This window comes from Sardina pilchardus, chromosome 7 (assembly GCF_963854185.1).
Source record: "Sardina pilchardus chromosome 7, fSarPil1.1, whole genome shotgun sequence".
In the NCBI taxonomy this organism is placed as follows: domain Eukaryota; kingdom Metazoa; phylum Chordata; class Actinopteri; order Clupeiformes; family Clupeidae; genus Sardina; species Sardina pilchardus.
The window spans coordinates 35,236,443-35,241,006 of record NC_085000.1 but is presented as its reverse complement, the minus strand read 5'-3'; the positions used below and the strand labels follow the sequence as shown (position 1 = coordinate 35,241,006).

The 4,564-nt window shown below is 46.6% G+C and overlaps 1 protein-coding gene across 1 annotated transcript in view; it reads left to right on the top strand.

The window, feature by feature from the left end:
* Positions 1-831: 831 nt before the first annotated feature.
* Positions 832-4,564, top strand: part of frmd4bb (FERM domain containing 4Bb) — a 59,809-nt gene continuing 56,076 nt past the window's right edge. The window contains exon 1 of the mRNA XM_062540141.1: positions 832-930. The gene's annotated coding sequence lies outside the window, so the exon portion shown is untranslated. The remainder of the gene's footprint in view (positions 931-4,564) is intronic.

The following is a 4,564-nucleotide window of genomic DNA, read 5'->3' as shown; positions in this document are numbered from 1 at the left end:
AATCTTCTACTAATATTATGACTACTAATACTACACTAATACTACACAGTGCCTGGATTCATAATCCTGTTTGAATATTCCAAGGCTGCAGCATATCGAACACAAAGTCTGATTCCAACAGGATTGGATATTAGTAAAAAAACACACTGAATATACAAAATAATAAGAGTCTTATTCAACAGTTTTTCTTCTTTTCAGTAATATGTTTTATTCGCCAGCTCTCATAGTGAAATCACATCCATGTGTGTTTTGACTATCAAGCCCTCCTGCCTCTGATGCGTCTGTAGAGCACCAACATTATGAGATTGTTGAGATTCTACACTCAAAAACAATAGAGGTTAATTTCGTCTGCATGTGACTGACGGCATACTGTGCATGGATTTTTCTTTAGATTTAGAGGTAGATTTATTATAGATTTCAAAAGATAACAGCCTATAAGAGGGACATCTATCTATCTACCTATCCATCTATCTACTATATGTCTTAGTTACGCATGAAAGCATGCATAGGCTGCTATAGGCTCCATTATTCCCCCGCAAATACAATTGGCTAATTATCGCCCATGAGCCGAGCGAAATGTGTATTCATATTGAGAGTGTGTACACAATGGCAGGAGCCCAGCGAGATGTGTGTTCATATTGAGAGTGTGTACACAATGGCAGGGGTCTGGCGGAGACAGCTGGATGCCCTGGTGTGGGATCGCGAGGCGAAGGCGTGGTGAGAACAGATGAATGCATGCGTGCGCGTCGCGCGAGTACGCGAGGCGAGAGACACGGCTCATCTACGCGGCTCTCTCCTCCTGTGCGGAAAACGAAGAAAGAAGAGCGAGGGATGGACTGAATATGCTCGCAGTGTGCCGGGGAAACACCTGCCTTCTTTTGGACGCCACAAAACGACGAGCTGAATTAGGAGGAAACGCCCAGTAGCAAGGTTCGTATTCTCTAGTGATGTGTACAGCAAAACGCCCGGTTTCTGTGGTTTTCCAAATGTTTGATAGAGCAAGTAACTGCTTTATTCGTGTGTGAAAGTGGGAATGAATCGATTTATCACTTTACGCACGTTTTACAAGGAAATGCCGTTAACGGTGGGCGAGCTCGTCTCCCTCTTCTCTTACAATGTTTTGTGTGTCTCCAAGGATTTCTAAACAAAGAGAATAGATACTAATATCAGTCATCTACCGGCTAGCTGCAGTGACATCGGAAATTGCCGGTTTGACTCATGGATTTTAACTCATTCATCGTTTTCATCCTTCCCTTTAAAATGGGTTAAACCATGGCCGAGCCAATGCCGGCTTCTTACCGGGCAATGTAGCGCAGTTGATCGCAGAGATCTGACCGTACCCCACTAGCCAATTTCTTAGAAATGTTGCATTCAGTATTGATATGAGACGGGTAGTCACATTATAGCGTATCATGGCAGTATAAGAGATCGGAAGGATGTATGTTGCATTTCTTTAATTTATAGGACGATGGTCCTGTTAAGGAGAGTATCGCTAAGGGATCGATATAAAGGAGTGGGATTGAATGACATGAGGCAGTCGTGAGTGTGACCTGAGAACTACACTGTAATGGGTTAAATGACCACTGGCTGCACAACAAAGGTCGCACTTGGACCAAGTTTCTGTAGCTAGAGACAACTTTTCCGTCCATCAGTTGAGCTGCTGATGAGTTTGTAGCCCACACCAGATTGCCAGTGAACAAAACATCCATTTTAAAAGTGCAATTCTCTAGCCTGGGATAATGTGTCTTGATTGCAAAATATTTGCTGTGCTGTCATGTGAACTTTGCCATTTTTGACAACTAAAGGAAGAGATGTCACTTGTGATGGCATATTGGTCACATTACATGAAAACAAACAGTTCTACTAATTTGGTGTTGTAGATTATTATCATTATTATTATTATTATTATTATTATTTTTAAAGAACGCAGCCCTTATGGATAACTATGCATCCAGCCCTGTGTGTAGGTGCTGTCGATTCCCTCTGTGTTTGTGTGTGTGTGTGTACAGAGAAGGAAGGGAAAGTGTATTTGGGCCTGAAGCTTAATACATTTCCTCTCCAGAGTCAAACTTGTCCTTACACTAATAACCACCTCACTCCCAAATGTGCTTGGAATGGATGCTCCAGTGGAGGCCCATTCACCCGCATGTGTGGAGGGGCAGGAGGGGGCCAGGGGGGGTGGAGGGGGCATTTGAGGGTCCCGTGTGATGTATCTGGGTATGTACTTAACAGCATATTACATTAGCCAATGCTGCAACTCCGCTGAGATCTGGAGAATAGTAATATGTGAGCACTTGCCCCAGTGGACTGATACTGTCGGCTATGTTGCACATGTAGCCCAATTCTGGCCCCATCATGCTGTTGGGTTCATGGTGTTTAAGAGGGATTCCATACTCAGACGAGGGGCATGTTGAGGCTCTTGTCTCTGGCGGTGTTAATCCTAAATGTGGGTTAAACTCGTATTTTGAGCTCTGTGTCTGGACAGTAGGCTTGTGTCCGTGTAAAGCCAGATGAAGTCACAGCTCTGTTGGGCTATTTGCATGGCTGCTTTGCATGGCTAGAAGGGGAGGCTTGTGTTCTCCACCAGCCAGCTCACTCAGCCACCGAGAGACACATTTTAGACACAATGCTGTGGATCTGTCCTGCTGCACCCACTGCTCCCAGTACTGCTGTCCCACTGCTCCCAGTACTGTTCTCCCACTGCTCCCATTACTGCTGTCCTGTTCTCCCACTGATCCCAGTACTGCTGATCCTACTGATCCCAGCACTGCTGTCCTGCTGCTCCTGCAGTCACTAGCTCGGTCAGTCCCGTCTCCCTGAGGAGTTTGGAGTGCCGTCGTTGGTCTTGTTGGCTCTGGGTTTGTGACACGGTGTAAGCACAAGCTCCCTGAACAACAGACTGTTTCTCCCCACAGTAGTTCAGTTCAGTGTTTTTGTCTCCCAGCACAAGGCCACACATTCCTTCCCCCGGTGTGAGTGTGTGTGTGTGTGTGTGCGCGCATGTCAACCACACATTCCTCCTGCTGGAGTGTGTGTAGACGCTGGTCGGCCCTGTGTCGTTTGAGGAAAGGAACAGACGCATGTTGACGGCAACACTGGGGGGGTCAGTGTGGTAAACAGGAAGTGTTCGCTAGAGGGATGTTTTTTCGGACGGGGAAGTGGAGTGCCACTCGAAAGCCGGAGACTTCGCTCTTGGAGTCGCCGCAGCTCCGGGAGGCCTGTTGGCAGGAAATCCTGTCAGAGACCGTCTGTGTCTAATGTGCAGCAGCTCCCCAGTGAAGACACTGCGCATTGTTTGAATTTCAACCCCTGAGATCATGTGAGACGAGGCCCTCACTGCTGTTCACCCTCACTGATCTCCACTGGCCAACGTGTGCTCACAGTGGAGCAGCTGAGCCGTGTGCATCATTAATCACGGGAGACTTGTGCACACACATATTTAGCGTGTGGTGTCATTCCTTGTGGTCATTAGTGGTCCGTGAGGGAGGGCGCTAGGACCCTGATGTCCCCCTGGCTGCTGCTGCTTTGAGGTGCGATGACACCCTCCATCAGGGTGAGTTTAGCGCTCAGCTGCAAGCGCGTGTTCCTCAGGGAGCCCCACACACTCACATGATGCATTCTCAGGAATAGACGAAAAGAAGAAAGAATACCCCCCCCCCTCCCCCGTTCACACACCCATCCCTGTCTCTCTTGACGTCTCTCACGGCCAAACTCACATCCTACAGAATCACCTTCTAAACGCACATCCTACAGAATCACCTTCTAAACTCACATCCTACAGAATCACCTTCTAAACTCACATCCTACAGAATCACCTTCTGTCTCTCTTGACGTCTCTCACGGCCAAACTCACATCCTACAGAATCACCTTCTAAACTCACATCCTACAGAATCACCTTCTGAACTCACATCCTACAGAATCACCTTCTGAACTCACATCCTACAGAATCACCTTCTGAACTCACATCCTACAGAATCACCTTCTGAACTCACATCCTACAGAATCACCTTCTAAACTCACATCCTACAGAATCACCTTCTAAACTCACATCCTACAGAATCACCTTCTAAACTCACATCCTACAGAATCACCTTCTAAACTCACATCCTACAGAATCACCTTCTGAACTCACATCCTACAGAATCACCTTCTGAACTCACATCCTACAGAATCACCTTCTGAACTCACATCCTACAGAATCACCTTCTGAACTCACATCCTACAGAATCACCTTCTGAACTCACATCCTACAGAATCACCTTCTAAACTCACATCCTACAGAATCACCTTCTAAACTCACATCCTACAGAATCACCTTCTGAACTCACATCCTACAGAATCACCTTCTAAACTCACATCCTACAGAATCACCTTCTAAACTCACATCCTACAGAATCACCTTCTGAACTCACATCCTACAGAATCACCTTCTAAACTCACATCCTACAGAATCACCTTCTGAACTCACATCCTACAGAATCACCTTCTGAACTCACATCCTACAGAATCACCTTCTGAAGAGAAAGAGCCGCATTAGCGCTAGTGGCCTACTGTCTGGCCTGC